Source organism: Bubalus kerabau, chromosome 8, assembly GCF_029407905.1.
Source record: "Bubalus kerabau isolate K-KA32 ecotype Philippines breed swamp buffalo chromosome 8, PCC_UOA_SB_1v2, whole genome shotgun sequence".
Lineage (NCBI taxonomy): Eukaryota > Metazoa > Chordata > Mammalia > Artiodactyla > Bovidae > Bubalus > Bubalus kerabau.
Window position 1 is genome coordinate 31,847,012 of NC_073631.1, and position 18,324 is coordinate 31,865,335.

Consider the following 18,324-nt stretch of genomic DNA (forward strand, 5'->3'; position numbering starts at 1 on the left):
ACAGACCAATCAATAAGCAAACCTTAGATGAGGATTAGATGAGGGTTAATTAGCATAGATTCACTCAAGAGATTAGAGTCACAATTTACGGGTCATGGGTCAGCAAGCATGAAGTTGTTAAGGAAATCCTTGAGAAAATCATTTAAAAGGACCTAACCACCTGACAACACCACATAAAAAGTACTTTTTCTATCAAAGAAAACTAATGAGATTGACCACCATGACTGCTACATAGTGTTCCTAATGTCGAAACCATGAACTTTCCTAGAAATAGCCTACATTGCCAATGAGGAAGGAGAACATAGCATACCACAAATTCTTTATGAAAGCTAGTTTTGTTCTGCCTGGCAGTCATTCTGGCTTGTTTGTCCTTTATGTTACTTTAATAGATAGGGAAAGACTTGTTTATCAGTGTCCAAAATTCATGAAGTAGGCTGTGACATTTTTTTGGTCACCAGACCATGTCTTCCCCAAGAAAAGTAATAAAAGAGGTCAGGTTGCCTTTCCTTTCTTAGTAAGCTTGCCTGCTAATGCTTTCAGGGCACCATGGGGAACCCTGCCATCAATCCTCATGTCCAGGTGAGCCATTCCAGCTCTCAGGGTCCAGGGCTTTTCAGACATTTGGAGAGGAACTTCTCAGGCCAAGGGCAGGAGCAGTGCCTGTGACAGAGGTGCTACCTGGTACTGACTGATGGGGGTAAAGCATAAATGAAACCCCTATCTTATTTTTTAAAAAGACGCTTCCTAAGGATAATTTCTTGAGGAGGTCATGGAAACCCACTTCAGTATTCTTGCATGGAGAATCCCCATGGACAGAGGAACCTGGCAGACTTCAGTCTATGGAGTCGCAAAGAGTTGGACACGACTGAGTGACTAAGCACATAAATGGTGCAGTTTCTACCTGATTGTCTGGAGTATAAATACAATGTGATCTTGCCTAGAAAATAGAAGCATCTATAATTTTGGTAGACTTTAAAACACCTTTCTACTTTTTTATATTAACTTTATAATAAAATTTAGAAGTATCTATAAGAAGAGGACTCATGTCAGTCTTTACTCCTGCATCCCCTATACTTGGCATAGTGTCTGGCATAGAGTGAACTATCAAATATTTGTGATTGAGAGAGTGGAAGGCAAGGGAGGAGATGCTTAGAAATAGAACATGTAGGCTACTACTTTTAAAGGAGCAGCAATTTTCTATAGGTATGTGCTGTGCTGTGCTAAATCGCTTCAGTCGTGTCCGACTCTTTGCGACCCTATGGACTGCAGCCCGCCAGGCTCCTCTGTTCATGGATTCTCCAGGCGAGAATACAGCATATCTTAAAGCAGATATTTTAAAATGTTCTAAAAAATGTTTTGTTCTCTTTAGGGGAACATAATGCTTTTGTGCTATTTGATACAAATAGTAAGCCACCTACTTTCAGAAAAAAAAAATGGCATATACTTTTAAATGTAAACAACATTCATTTGGCTTGATTGATCCTTAATTCATATAAATTGAACATTCTACATTTTACCTGCATGCCTGGTATGCCACAGTCCATGAGGTTGCAGTCTCAGACACGACTTAGTGACTGAACAATGTTTACCTGCTATTCTCAAAGGAAATCCTATTTTTCTTTGTGTAACACTGAACTGGCATACTAGGATAGTTATCCATATTTCTGGTTTACCAGAAGGTATAGTTGAATGGGCTTCCATGGTGGCTCAGATGGTAACGAATCCGCCTGCAATGTGGGAGACCTCAGTTTGATCCCTGGGTTGGGAAGATCCCCTGGAGAAGGGCATGACAACCAACTCCAGTTTTCTTGCCTGAAGAATCCCCATGGACAGAGGAGCCTGGTGGGCTACAGTCCATGGGGTTGCAAAAAGTCAGACATGACCAGGTGACTAGGCACAGCACAGGGCATAGTTGAATGAATGAGTCACTTGCATCACATAGAAGGATATGGCAACACACTCCAGTATTCTTGCATGAAGAATCCCATGCATGGTTCTATTTACATAGAAAAGATAAATATTTAAGGCCTTTTATGCTCAAGGTTCAACATATACTTTCATGAATTTTTCAGGGTTGTTAACTTTGTACACTCATGTTGAAGGACTGAAGTTATGATCATCTATCTATATAGTGTATTGATTAGTGCATTTTCAGTTACAAGTAACAGAAACTCAAATCAGAGAGGCTTATGCAATCAGTCAATCAAAAAATTGGCTCACTTCACTAAAGTGCAGAAGTAAAGCTGGCTACAATCGGTGTAAAGAAATGCTGTTAAGAACCTACATCACTCCATTTCTTAGCTTCCCTTTTCTCTGTGTTGATTTCATCAAGCTCTCTCCATCTGGTAGCAAGATGGACCCACTTGCTACAGGCTAGGTTTCCTCCACTTTGTTGTTTCTCAGTCACTTAGTTGTGTTCGACTCTTTGTGACCTCATGAAGCAGCATACCAGGCTTCCCTGTCCTTCATCATTTCCCAGAGCTTGCTCAAACTCATGTCCATTGAGTTGGTGATGCCATCCAACCATCTTGTTCTTTGTCATCCCCTTCCCCTCCTGCCTTCAATCTTTCCCAGCATCAAGGTCTGTCTTAATGAGTCGGCTCTTAGTATCAGGTGGTCAAACTACTGGAGCTTCAGCATCAGTTGTTCCAATGAATATTTGGAGCTGATTTCCTTTAGGATTGACTGGTTTGATCTTCTTGCAGTCTAAGGGACTCTCAAGAGTCTTCTCCAACACTACAGTTCAAAAGCATCAATTCTTTGGCGTTCAGCTTTCTTTATGGTCCAACTCTCATATCCATACGTGACTACTGGAAAAACCATATCTTTGACTATATGGACATTTGTGGGCAAAGTAATGTCTTTGCTTTTTAATATGCTGTCTAGGTTTGTCAGAGTTTTCTTCCAAGCAGCAAGCGTCTTTTAATTTCATGGCAGCAGTCACCATCATCAGTGATTTTGGAGCCCAAGAAAATAATCTGTCACTGTTTCCATTGTTTCCCCATCTATTTGTCATGAAGTGATAGGACCAGATGCCATGATCTTAGTTTTTTGAATCTGAGTTTTAAGCCAGCTTTTTCATTCTCCTCTTTCACCTGCACCAAGAAGCTTCCTCTTTGCTTTTTGCCATAAGGGTGGTGTCATCTGAATATTTGAGGTTATTGATATTTCTCCTGGCAATCTTGATTCCAGCTTGTGCTTCATTCATCCTTAGCAAGCCCCAAATGAGAAACAGCTCTTCATTCCTAATAACACCTAGAGCTTAGACTAAAAGTAGGGACATGTGACTCCCCAAAATAGTCAAAATGTTGTTATGCCAAAAGAAAGGGATATGTATACCAGGTAGGCAGAAATGTAATGACTGTCTGCTATGCCTATATTCTAAATTTTTGTGGAATTAATCAGTAATCAGGGAAATTAAATTGTATTTGAATTATTCACAGACAATTCATTGAGGGTTTTTTTTTTTTCAAATACTATTAAAAGTTCCTTTTTTTAACCTAGAAAATAATTGGGTGATTTTAGTTCATAAAAATTTACCATTAAAATGAAATGGTATTATTGATATAGCTCCATTTTTCAGTTATTAACAGTGACTCAAAGATGAAGCATTCTCATTTAAGGCATAAATATATGAAATTGTAGATTTGTTAAATATGAATATTTATGAGTATAAGCAATAAACTGCTGGCTAGACAGTAAATCTGAACCCAATCCCCCACCCAAATTACTTGAAAAACATGAATTTTCAAAATTATTTCAAAAGCTGAATAATCCTTTGGTTAAGTAATCTCAGTTCTGTGTGCTTTTGATTTTATACAGCACAGAAAAAAGATCAGTAAATACAAAGTCAGAATGTTTTTGTTTCAATAAAAATCTTTAGCGTATTAAAACCATGCAATCCCAGGCAAGTAACTTCTTTCAAAAGTTGCATTATAGCCCAAAGGATATTTATGTGAGAAGTAGTTCTAAAACCTGCAGAAATCAACATAGATTTATAAAACAAAGGGTTTTCTCCATAAGGCATTTATAAATCTGCTCCTCATAGATAATTCTTATTTAGCTAGTGTTCTTTTGTCATTATTCAGTTACTTTATTCTGATGAATTTATTTCTGTTTATGTCTTACAAGCTCATTACAACTGTTTTATTATGGAACTTGTACATAAACAAAGTAGAAAATGCCCTCTATATAATGCTCAGGTTTGTTCTTTTTGACAGTGCAAAAAGAATGAGAGATGATAGTAACAAGCATGAAGAGAGAAGCTATTATTTTTGTAACTTATTTAGAAAATAACTATATGTGAGGTTTAATTTCTTATTTAAGCTACATTTGAATGAGTCAAACTATATTATTTTAAATACCAGTAGTTATATTTCTATCATTTTATATGAAATAAATTCAATTTTTCAGGCAAGATTTTAAAATTATGCAAAATAATTCCATAATTAAACATGAAAAACAAGGTCTTGGGAATTAAAAGGTCTCACATGAACATATCTATTTAACTAAAAATAATGACAGTGGCAACACATCTTGACATCCAACAATATACTGATTCTAATATCAGAGTATTTATACCTACAGGTAGACAGGTAGAGTTTATGTAGAAAAGTAGATCGCTTGTTGGATCTTTTTGGTGCCATGACACATCTATACATGATTTTCTAATTCAAAATTTGGAAGATATGCTGTTATCAACACTTTCACAAGACGATGTGTGAGTATTTCTATGCTCATATTTTAAAGAATATATGGCTTAATTATTATGCTTTATTTTCTTAAGAGGTTTACTTTCTTGTTTTCAAAAAAGATTTAAGTATGATATGTGTTTATATGTTATTTATTATCTCTTATTTTGAATATCCAATTGGAAATAGACACTCTCAGTAGAAGAATAATTCATAACATTATTTTCATCATAAAAAATCTCATTTTAATTTGTATCATGAATAATTTTACAGAGCTGGACTCCCTGGAGCTTCAAGTCTATTTGGACATCTGCTTAATTCCTCTGCTTAATAACAAGGCATGATGAAACTGTTGCACTATCAAAAAAAAATCAGTATTGTATTATTCTTGGTTGCATTGCCTTCTGTTTCCCACCTTCTAGACTTTCATAGAAATCTAATAAAAAACAGAAACAAGCAATTGAAAAACAGGATCATAAAGTACCTTCTGCATTACCTGGCCACTTGTTTAGCTGTATCTTTAAAATGTCAAAGATCTGGATAAAATGAAAAAGGTTTTGTCAATGATCTCAGTCTTTCTTTTCTCTTAAGCTAAGGTTATGCAATACCTATCTTTAGGTACACCTCATGAATGGAATACTACCATTAATATTTATTTAGTAGAGTTATTACTCATTTTATGGGAGAATTTCAATAAAAGTTGGATTTCAAAACAAATAACATTTATCGGGTCTTATTCTGTACCAGGTATACTTCAATTTATAAAGTTTCATTTGAACATCATAATAAACCAATGTAGTTGCTATTATAACCATTTTACAAAATGGTCAATCTTCTGGAGCATTGTCTAGAAGATTGTCTCAATCACCAAGCTGGTGAATTAAGTACAGGGAATTAAACCTCAAATTCCAACTTTTAAACTAGTATTCTTTTTATTATACTACATTTAATACTATAAGTAATAGCAATCAGGCATATTAGATATTAGCATCCATTACATGCCATACAGTTTTCCTATCTGTCATGATCCCATAAGATTATTTCTATTTTTCCAGATATGTAAATTGATGATCAAAAAACCTATGCAGTTAGTTGCCCATTGTCACCCAGCAGGTAAGGAGTGAAACTCGGATTCAAATTCAAGCCATGCACCTGACCTCAACATTTAAATTCTCCCTAAGATAGCATGCTGACTTTCAATTGTAAGGAAAACTTGAGAAAACTACAAATCAATCTGTGTGAGATGATTAGATGATAATTTAGGAGTTATCACTTTAAAGTCACCATTAAAGACTTCTTTTCCATTGTTTCACATATGTGAGGTGCTAATTTAAGAGGCTTTTTCGGTTAATAGAAAATTAATAAATATTATTAGTTAATTGAAATTTTCATTTTACTTAGGCCTGAATATTTGGCACTATGCACTGTATTTTGAAAATTATGGCAGGGTGTATATAGATTTTTACATAATCAAATTAATAAAAAGTGTTATAATTGATTCAGTCAGCAAAAGAAGACTAAAGAGACAAATACAAGAAAAAAACAGAAAAATACATAAAATTCAATTTTGTGATCTAGTCTATAAGCAAGTTGGTACACAATCTCATAAATAAATTAATACTATACATATGTACATACTCACATAAACATGATGGAATGGGCAGGAAGTTCAAAGAAATAAAGTCTCACAATCCCTAGGCAATAGAGACTTAAGATATTTTAAAATCAATTTTATTCTGAGATAACTTATATAAAATATGATACACTCAATTTAAGTGTACTGTCCAATGCGTTTTGGCAAATCTATAAATCTGTGTAACCACCACCACAATGAAGATAAAGAACATTTTTATTATTCAAAATTTTGCTGGTATCCCTATTAAGTTAATCCTACTTTCTTAGTCCTAGTTAACCACTTTATATCACTTTGGATTAGTTCTGCCTATTCTAGAACTTCACATATGTGAAATCATACACTATGTGCAATTTTTTGTCTGTCTTTTCTCATTATAACATTTTTAAGACTTACTCATATAGTTGCAAATATCAATAGTCTATTCCTTTTTATTGCTGATTAATATTCCATTGTATGTATTATCACAAATGGTCTATCCATTCACAAGTTAATAGACATTTGGATTATTTTCAGTTTTTGAATACTATAAATAAAGTTGATATTAACATTGTATATAGGTACATTTTCATTTCTCTTGGTAAATACCTAAGAAAGGAATTATAGGGTTACATAAGTGTATGCAACACTCAAACTGTTCTCCAAATAGTTTGTACCCTTCTATACTATACCAGTGGCATATAAGAGTTTCAGTTGCATCATATGTCAGTCTTTTTAAATTTTAGTCATTTCAGCAAGTATGCAGTGATTTACATTGTTGTTCTAATTTGCATTCGGGCAACAGTTTTGAAGAGGACTAGACTAGCAACTGAGAATCCTAGTTAAAATGATTGACAATAGAATCTTAAAATGATTGACAATAGAATCTCCAAAAATACAAGCAGCTCATGCAGCTCAATATCAGAAAAGCAAACAACCCAGTCAAAAAGCAGGCAGAAGACCTAAACAGACATTTCTCCAAAGATATACAGATGGCTAAGAAACATGAAAAGATACTCAACAGTGCTTATTATTAGGGAAACGCAAATCAAAACCACAATGAATGGCCATTATCAAAAAATCTATGAACAATAAATGTTGGAGAGGGGTGAAGAAAAGGGAACCCTCTTGCATTATTGGTGGGAATGTAAATTGATACAGCCACTATGGAGAACAGTATAGAGATTTCTTAAAAAAACTAGGAATAAAACTACCATATGATCCAACAATCCCACTAATGATCATATACCCCAAAGAAACTAGAATTGAAAAAGACACATGTACCATAATGTTCACTGCAGCACTATTTACAGTTGCTCAGACATGGAAGAGACTTAGATGCCCATTGACAGATGAATGGATAAAGAAGTTGTTGTACATATATACAATGAAATATTCAGTTCAGTTCAGTTCAGTCGCTCAGTCGTGTCTGACTCTTTGAGACCCCATGAATCGAGCATGCCAGGCCTCCCTGTCCATCACCAACTCCCGGAGTTCACTCAAGACTCATGTCCATCGAGCCAGTGATGCCATCCAGCCATAGCATCCTCTGTCGTCCCCTTCTCCTCCTGCCCCCAATCCCTCCCAGCATCAGGGTCTTTTCCAATGAGTCAACTCTTCACATGAGGTGGCCATAGTACTGGAGTTTCAGCTTTAGCATCATTCCTTCCAAAGAACACCCATAGCTTCCCTATGCCTCAAGTTTCTCCTTTGCAAGTCACAATACAAACAGCACCTTGCTCAGACTTTGTTTTGAACTTTAAAAAGAATATAAACTTAAAGCACCACACACTGTGCCTGGATCAGAGTGAGTGTTCAATGAAAGTTAACTATTATTATTATTCCTATTTCACAGAATATGTAGCGTTATACATTTTTTACTTTATATTGAGCTTACTTCTAATGACCATAACAATAATGCTATGCCATTATAGAATCTATCTCACCCAGCATATGAAAGTGCTTTAAAGTAATTTTTAATAGATAAATCTAATTTCTCCAAAGTTAACCATAATATAAACAAACTTACTCAAGAAAGTATCTTTGCATCTAATTCTGTTTTTTTTTTTTACTGTTTTGGTGTTTTTTCTAAGTTAGGACTTGATCCCAACAAAATATTCAGATAGCATTACCTTACATGGCCTTAATCCTAGAAAGTAGTAGTATTAAGTATTTAAAGCAACCTAGACTAGATCACAAGCATTCTGCCTACACTGCTTCTTCCTCATCCACAAGCAATCTTTGTGGTTTCAATAACTCCCTACAGTGCCAACTTCCATTTTATCCTGACAGCGAGTGGACCAACATGTTCTCTCTTCCCTTGATGGGTCAAATTCCCGGCCGAGCTGCTCCCACCCAGGGTGTAGGCAGTCTGCTAGCCCTGCCTGCAACCACTCCACTGTGGCCTGGTGACACCACAATCAACTTCCCTTTCACTCATACTATTGCCAAACTTTGCTCAGGTCTGATAGCGCTGCCAAATCATCTAGCTTTTGCTTCTGTGTGGTCTGAGAGAGTTGGCGCAAAGAGAAGTAGTAACTTCCTGTTTGGTTTTCTTTCACAATTAGGGAAGAGGATTAGACGTAGCCAAGAGAGACTTATTTTTTAAGAAAAGTGTCATTCAGAGAAATATAAAGAGATGCCTTAAAACTCTGAAAAGTTAAGAGTTTGAACTAATCACTATTCAATCATTGACTTACTCAGTGACCCTACTATATATACCTCTTGAATACTTAGCTTTTTATCAACCATTACAGAATACTATTTAAAAAGCTTACTATTATTGATGTATGTTAACATTACATATGCAACTAACAAATTTATATAGTGGTTTTGTTTTCCATTTCTCTAATGTAAAAATTGTGTGTGAATGTTGTAACCACTACGACTTTGAAAGCACACCATCACCACTATCAATACCCAGAACAAACCACTTTGAGGGCTAGGCTAAAGGTACTGGGGAGAGTTACAGTAAGAACGAAATAAAAGCCTGGCACAAGACAGCTGGCATGGATAGTTATCAATGAGAGTCTTCAGGCACAGCAAACAAGTGGAACCCTATTAATCAGTATTGGGAATAAATATAAGGCAAGAACCAGTCAACAACCAGGGTATCTAAGGGTATCATACAGATTTATCTCCCCAGTGGATTACATTGGTCCTGAAAGGTAAAGAGGTCTATCTTACCATTCATGACATGCGCTGTTTGAGAAAAAAACCAGAAACCATTCACCATGCCACAGGGTCCATTTGTTCAGTTGCACTCAGTCGTTTCCAACTCTTTGTGACCCCATGGACTGCATGCAGCATCCCAAGCTTCCCTGTCCTTCACCATCTCCCAGAGCTTGCTCAAACTCATTTCCATTGAGTCAGTGATGCCATCCAACTATCTCGTCCTCTGTCATCCCCTTCTCCTGCCTTCAATCTTTCCCAGCATCAGGGTTTTTCCTAATGAGTCAGCTCTTCCCATCAGGTGGCCAAACTACTGGAGCTTCACCATCAGTTGTGCCAACGAATATTCAGGGATGATTTCCTTTAGGACTGACTGATTTGATCTTCTTGAAGTCTAAGGGACTCTCAAGAGTCTTCTCCAACACCACAGTTCAAAAGCATCAATTTTTCAGGACTCAGCCTTCTTTGTGGTCCAACTTTCAAATCCATACATGACTACTGGAAAAACCATAGCTTTGACTACACAGACCTTTGTGGGCAAAGTAAAGTCGCTGCTTTTTAATATGCTGTCTAGGTTTGTCAGAGCTTTTCTTACAAGGAGCAAGTGTCTTTTAATTTCATGGCTGCAGTCACCATCTGCAGTGATTTTGGAGCCCAAGAAAATAAAGTCTGTCACTGTTTCCATTGTTTCCCCATCTATTTGCCATGAAGTGATGGGACTGGATGTCATGATCTTGGTACACCCTTATTTATGCCGTATTTCTGGTATTTTTTTTTTTTTTCTTGCAGGCCCATCCTTACTCACTCTATTTCTAGAGCTGAGAAAGAAGCAAATTGGGGTTTACTGCCTCCCCCAGGCTTTTGCTTAAATTAAGTCAAAACCAAAACCTCGTACCTGGAGTTGGACATACTAAAGAATAGGCTTCCCTCACGCTTGGCTACTTCTTCAAGTCTAATAACAGCTTTCTGGACTTCACCTTTCCTACCTACCTAAGCATGTTATGTTCCAGACCCTCCGTGTCTAACTAGAACTCAATTACTGGCTCCTCCTAAATTCAGTCCTGTGACCATCCACGCATTACACTTACAATCACCCTTGGCTTTTCCTCTATAACCACTCAGCAGACTATGGCTAGAGAAGGTTGATTAGAGAAGAGTTCACCATTGCCATGAAGATGATAAGGAAAAGGCCTCCATGAATAAGCAATATGAAAATTCCTTCAAGACTGAGCAGACATGAGCTATAGGAGATTCTACAAATGAAGTTCTTAAAGTGTTTCCACAGACTATCATGTTGGCATCAGAATTTTCTCACTAAGATTCCCACAAGCTCATATGCAGCCTATACAAAGACACTAATCTCCTTTGAAAAACTCAGGCCTCAGCTACCCTGACACACAGAGGATAATTTTAAACTTTCAAAGAGGAAACAAAATAAATCAGTTACAAACTATCCTAATCATTTTTAGTTAACTTTCCATATTTTAAGATTTTTATTCCCAGATAAATGAATTCTATCCTAAAAGATCTTATCCAGCTTCACAGCTCTGTTGTATACTGGACAGATATGAATTTAATAAATGTACATTCAAATATCAAAAATGCATATTAGTTTTGTAAGCATTATGCGTTCTATCTATTCTAGACATCCCTCACCACAGAAGTCAGAATATATATTTTTATCTTGTATTTAAGATTCTCTCATGGTTTAAATTCTTTCCATTTTCCTTCCAAATATATTATCTGGTTGCAGAATGAAGCTGACATGTCTGCACAAATGGAGGTGGAACATCCAAACCTCCAGGTGATATATCACATCCTGCTTGGTCTCTGAGTTGCCCTCTGGTTGTCGCTGCTTCTATAATATTGTAACCATGTGGCCACCGAGTATACTTCTGAGTTGTGCTGTCCAGCTTGGTCTTTAGAGTGCATTCTGTTACCACTGCAAATGTACATGGACTTGGCCATAGCCTCCCGTTACAAAGAAATCCTATAGTCTCTGGTTTATTATGGCTACAGTCATCTTCCTGCTGATTGCTAGAAAATATAGCACTTATAGATGGTCTTGGGGACCTAGGGCTTTTTATTTGCTTTCTCCACACCACTTCAAAGCGAACCTTCACTCAGGCCCACCCTATTTGATACTTCCTCAATTATTGCTATGTAAACACTCCTGGCATTTCACATGCATGGGACTTCTTTGCAAAATTTTCCATTGTCCTAGGCTATGCCCAGAAAAGCAGGACATCAGGTCCTCTGGTCTCTGGCATCCTCAAACTCACTTGGTTGTTGCTTACACCTTCTCCTTAAGGATTCACCCTTAAGGGGAGAATCAGAATACTAGGGCCCGATCTTTGATTCTTCTCTTCATCTCATTCCCAGGCTCCATCTCTCAATGTCCACATGAGTTTTCCTCTTCCTATGTGTCAAAAACATTTCCTTGCATTGCAACTTTTTTCTCCTAGTCTGTAGTTCCATCATATAAATTGCCTGATCCTTTCCAAGCTGAATGTCTGCTTTGGAAGGTTCTGAAAAAATCATTTCCTTCTCAAGCGAATCAGCCATTCTCAACAATCAATAGTCCTTACTTTCAGACTATAAAAAAATTCCCATTTAAAAATTCTATGCCAATATATCCCTGGTTTTAACAGGGCTATGCTTTCCCCCATAAAGCCAGACATGCTATTGACTCAGTGATTTGGAGAACTGGATTCCTAGGAACTGGAAATGACTGAAAATTAAAGCACACTGATTTGACACCTCAAAATTAGTATCTCTATAATACTTCCATCTCCCCATTTACCTCTCTATGCTATATATTTACCACCATATAAACATAATTGCTGGACACACTTGGCCTTCAAGGCAAGGATAAAGAATCAAACTCCAACATCCACAGATGCTCCCTCTCAGTGAATAATTCGCTGAAGTTATAGAAACTCCTATCAGAGACACTATCTCATCTAAAGTATATGACCTTGTCTATTACAAGGGCACAGTTTACTAATACCTTAACTGGACAATAATCATAACAACTAATTAACATATAGCACATATGTATTAAACACAGAAGAGTTTTCCTGTTACACATAGTAGAATAAAATGAAAATAAAACTCATGCTTGAATAATAAGTATATGAAGTAATAATCTTAAGTCTTTATATAAAATATAAAAGAACTAATCAACAAAGAGTTGATACATAAATCACTGGGAAAACCTGTAAGAATTCCATCTTTCTATTGTCAAAGGGCAGTTATAATAGATTTCAGAGCTGCCCCAAGATTAGGCCTGAAACGTGTTATCTGATGAACACTGTGAATAAAGGAAAACTCAAGGCTATCATGTATTGAATGGATGCTAAGTGCCTTTGGTTGAATCTATATTTTCTCATTTAGTTCTCACAACAACTCTGCAAAGGGAGTAAAATTTCATATTTAGAGATTAAGAGATGGGGACCACAATCAGCAGCAGAGGTAACTGGACTCAATTCTGGCAGTCGACAAATCCCTCAAAGTAGGACTAAAGCAAGTTCATGAAATTGCTCCACAGTCTTCCTGTGGGGGCTGAGGAATTAGAAACAAGTTCCAACACTGCCAAACATAGTACCAATACAAATTACACTTTCACCTCTAAGCTTATACTTTAAATTCAGTTTTTGGTTCTTGTTATCTGAGATTTAGCACTGGTTGACTCCTATTCAAGCCCATGGATACTTCAGTCAGTTCATCAGTGAATAGACAACTTATATTTAAAAAGTAGTCTCTTTAGAGAAAGTATCTCAGCAGGACTTGAATAGGTTCTGAAGAGAAGCACTCTCCTTTCAGTAGAATAAATTTACTCAAGGTGACCCCTCTCTTCAGTCCTCACACAGTCTTTGAAAGAAACAGCAAGAACTAACAACAACGACAAAAAAAGGTGGTACTTCTCTCCCCTGGTCCTTTCCTCTCGTAGCTACGTGCAAGTATACACCTCTGTCTCTTACTTCTCTAAAGTTCCTTTTAAATGCACTTCAGGAGTTTTAGTAAAATTTAGAATCTGATTTTTTTAATTTTTTCAAGTGATTTAAAAACTAGCACTAGGAAACGTTGCTCTGTGGCATGTTACTATTGAAGATCCAATAGAGAGCAAGGATAACATCTGCTTTTCAAATTTTGCTGTATATATTTTATTCAATTTTACAATATTCCCTCAGAGGCTGGTGAAGGTCAGGTTTTATTTTCATTTACAGGCTGGAGGTAGAGTAAAGCTTGGTTAGCTGTTGCATGTCATACCAGAAGCAAGTAAAACACACAGGACTGTAGGATTTAGGTCTCTGTTCAGGGTGAAATACAATAAACCAGAATTTTCGAAGATTTACTTTCTACAAAACAGTTCCTTAGTGGGCTCCAAGAGATACTTTTGTGAAAACAGTTTCTTAGTGTATAAATTTGAGCAATCTCTCATACCAAATGTGCCTCCAGAGATAAACAATGAATACATTACAGGTTTTGCAAAATCCTGTAATTAAAAACAGTAACAAAAATTTTGTTTATTTAACTCAACATCATTTCCTGTAGCATCTTTTGTTTGTTAGTTTAGTAAGTATTAGTTTATATTGATAAAATACATTTTGGCAAATGCTCCATTAAACCGTACCATCTCTCTTTTACCTTATAGTATATGAGCAAAAAACCACTTGTCTCAGTCAAGGGCACATCTAAGTTACCAAGAAAAGAGAGAGAAAGTGAGGGAGGGAGGGGAAGGAAGAGAGGGAAAAAAGAAGGATACAGGGAGAGAGAGAGGGAGAGTCTCTTACCTGACTTTACTATTTCTGTCAATGGTTATTTTCAACAATATCATGTCTCCCTAGCCAGCCCCTCTATTCCAATTGGTTTATATCATTATTGGGTTATGATCCTTCTTTTGGTGACAAAAAGAGTTCCTATTAAACAGTAGGCACTACATAAGTCACAAATAGAAATTAAAGCATAGTTCTTATCCTGGAAGAGCTACCTTGTAAAAGGGGAGATGAGCAAGTACAAAACAACATGTCTTGATAAGGTGAGATGGAGGTGGAATATCCCCCAGAGGGAAGAAAGGCAAGTCTTGCTGAGAGAGTTAGGACATGGCTTCCTCTTATTCTTCAGCTGAAAAGATTTTAGAAAATAGTGCTTATTGATATGGGTGATAAGTAGATGTTAGCAAAGCAAATTATAGAGAATAAGACAGCCTAAAGAGAATACTCTCTAGAACTGCATATAAGTGAAGAAACCAGGGTTCACTTGACACAGTGTGTGATCAGATCCTAAGACACATATTCAGGGGTACTAGTGGAAGAGCCTGGCACCCCACTACAGTACTTTTGCCTGGAAAATCCCATGGATGGAGGAGCCTGGTGGGCTCCAGTCCATGGGGTCGCTAAGAGTCAGGCACAACTGAGCGACTTCACTTTCACTTTTCACTTTCATGCTTTGGAGAAGGAAATGGCAACCCACTCCAGTGTTCTTGCCTGGAGAATCCCAGGGACAGAGGAGCCTGGTGGGCTGCCGTCTATGCGGTCGCACAGAGTCGGACACGACTGAAGCGACTTAGCAGCAGCCGAAGAGCCATGGAGATTATCTATCTATTCATGCACACACACACACACACACACACAAACCAGTAAGGTGTTTAAACTTTATCCTAAAGAGAATACAGTTATTGATTGCATATCACTTTTAGCCATTTTAAGTCACTTTAAATCCAAAAGATTCTTCCAACTTTTGCAACTGCTTATTCTGAAACTTCAAGGATCTTTTCTCTGTGGACACAGCCAATGTCTATCCATACAACCAGGCCAAAAACATGAAGCCTGTTATACCATAACTTCCCTGACTGTTCCCTCAAACAGATTTCCTCCTATGAACATCTCTACTATCCACTAACTCTGTGATCTACTTACTGCCTTGTAAGTTACTCTTTTGTAATTATGTTTACTGTCTACAGCTGGCAAATGCCTCAAAAGCAAGGAACCACATTGTGTATCCTTGGGACAGCACTGTGGTGGTTCCCAGTGATCCCTACCTCTGCTATTCATTCCCGTGTATAATCCTCTTCTCTCGAACCTGGGCTGGACCTAGTATCACTTCATACAAATAGAATAAAGTAAAAATGACACGGTTTTTTTTTTTTTTTCCAAAAACAAGTTACAGAAGACTGTGGCTTCTGTCTTTCTCTTTTTCTCTTGCTCTCTCCCTTGCTTGCTTTTCCTGGAGTAGGAAATGGCAACCCACTCCAGTAGTCTTCCCTGGAGAATTCCATGAACAGAGGAGACCTGAGGGGCTACAGTCCACAGAGTAGCAAAGAGTCGGACATGACTGAGCGACTAACATACTTGCTCATTTTGAGCAAAGTCATCTGCCATGTTGTGGACTGACTTATGGAGAGGCCCATGTGACAAGAAAGTGTTAGCTCCAGCCAAACAGCCAACAGCTATATGAACCATGAGTGAGCTTGGGAGCTGCCAATCCTACTCCTAGAGAAACTTGGGATGACTGCAGCCCCAGGCAACATTGGATTATAATCTTGTGAGAGACTCTGAACCAGAGATCCCCCACTAAGCTGCATCTAGAACCCTGAAATGAAGATAAAAAATGCCTATTTTTTATAAGCTGCTATATTTGGAGGAAACTTATTGTACAAATTTATTGTACATATAAGTAAGAATAATACCTAAAGTAACAGACTACAAAATAAGTTATGAATTACTTCAGAAGACAGGTAGATGGATAAATGGAAGAATATACAGGAAACAATTCATTTAATATTTACTGAATGAAGGAATCCAAGGATGGGTATTCATTAGCATTCCTTCAGGTTTATTTTGGATTAAAATAAAACCAAAAACTGATTTTATATTATAAGGTCCTCTTGCTTTTCTTCCCTTGTTTATTTCGACTGAAGAAGTGTGTCAGCACAGTGAACTTCTACATGAATATTTTCTGAGTTTTCATGAAAAATGAAGAATTGCTAAACACAGAAGATACACCCAACAATAAAGATGCTGCTGCTTATTCACATTTTACATCACTTATGATCTTCTCCCACACAGTCATGCCTATTTCCATGGAATGATGAGAACATCTATAAGGAAAGCTTCTATGAACTCAAAGTGCCTGGGACTGATGATACAGAGGGGGCAGCAGGGCATCTGTTTAGAGAAACAGGATGAAGCATCTTTTCCACGAGTGGCAACCATGGAAAGTCCTGTTGATTGAAAGATTTCTCACATGTTCCCTTAAACTATTAAGCTCTTGAGTCACAAAGGCATTCCACCTAACTTCCTTTTCTGAGACTTCTTTCTTATTCCATTAAAGAAAAAAAATGAATGAAACTGCTGGATACTATATTCCAGTGGTTTTTTTTTTTTATGTATCAGTTATTTTATTAGGTTTATGTAAGAAATTTAGAACACCAATTTGTGAGAATAAACTCCATTTGGGAGACAAAATGCAGAGCAGAGATAGCCCTGCAGCTGAGAAACACCTTTGGTTTTTGGCAGAATTCTTGAGTCCATGGCCTTCTGATTAGCCTGGAGCTGCTCGGTAAACTCTTACTTCTCCTTCTCTGTGAGGATCTTGTCTTCCTGGTGCCTGAGCTTAAGAAGTTTCTTCTTCTTTGAAGTAAGCATGAGTGAGATGCTTTGGGCTTTTCACACCACTGATGGAGGTGCTGATGACAAAGTTCTGGTGTGTTCTTTGCAGAGAAACTAGATTTAAGATCAGAGGTCCAGTCACAAGCAGCAGGTCACTATCCAGTTTCTTCAGGAAAATCACTCTCATTGCTGTAAGGATGGTCAAAATGGTCCTAAGAGTGATGCTAACTCAGAATTCTAACATGGTGACTGAAGAGATTTTTGTTAGCTGTGGCCCAATAGCTTTCCAGGAACATCTTCAGGAGGATAATATTTAGGTGTTTTGTGAAGTTTAATTACTCAAGTTCCATCATTCTTGTCATTAACAACTGGAAAGAGTGCCTATGACTTTTATATATAACTTAGAAAAGAGAGTGAGAATTTACATAATCTAAATAACATGCCTAACTCTATCATGACATTGTATGGCATAAAACTTTGAAGAACTTCTGTGCTGTGCTGTGCTTAGTCACTCAGTTGAATCCTGTGAAACTAGACACCTCTGAATACTAACCACTCTTTTAGATGGTCCAGGGGTGGCTGCAGGATATGAAATTTTCTATTAAAAACAACTTCAGTGAAACAAGGTAAGTCAATAGTAAAGGTGAGTGTAAAGTTTTGAGAGTTGATTCATTAATGTGCTGTGCTTAGTTGCTCAGTCATGTCCAACTCTTTTTGACCCCATAGACTGCAGCCCACCAGGCTCCTTCATCCCCGGAGATTCTCCAGGCAAGAATACTGGAGTGGGTCGCCATGCCCTTTTCCAGGGGATCTTCCCAACCCAGGGATAGACCCATGTCTCCTGCCTTACAGTCAGATTCTTTACTGTCTGAGTCACCAGGGAAGCCATCAAAGAACTTCTAGTTTGAGTTTGGAAAAAAAAAAAAAAGATACATGGGGCAGAAAGAAGGAAAAACAGCAATAGAACTCACTTCCGCCAAAAGCAGAGATTCCTGTTGAAAATTGCTAACCATTATTCTCAATCTCATCAACTAATATTTACTTTATTTCACAGTTTACAAAGTGTTTTTGGATTGCACAAAATAAGCCTGTACATTAACAGGGAAGTTGGAAAACATTTTGTTCTTATGATGATAATGTTAAATCAGACAGGTTAAGTTTGTTGGCCAAGGTCAAATAACCAGTAAATGGCAGACTAAGACTCTCACCAATACTTACTAACAGTTAAAATTACACT

General features: G+C 37.2%; 1 pseudogene; it reads right to left on the bottom strand.

Annotated features, from left to right (window-relative positions):
• Nucleotides 1-16,898: 16,898 nt before the first annotated feature.
• Nucleotides 16,899-18,100, bottom strand: LOC129658817 (60S ribosomal protein L6-like; annotated as a pseudogene).
• Nucleotides 18,101-18,324: the final 224 nt, after the last annotated feature.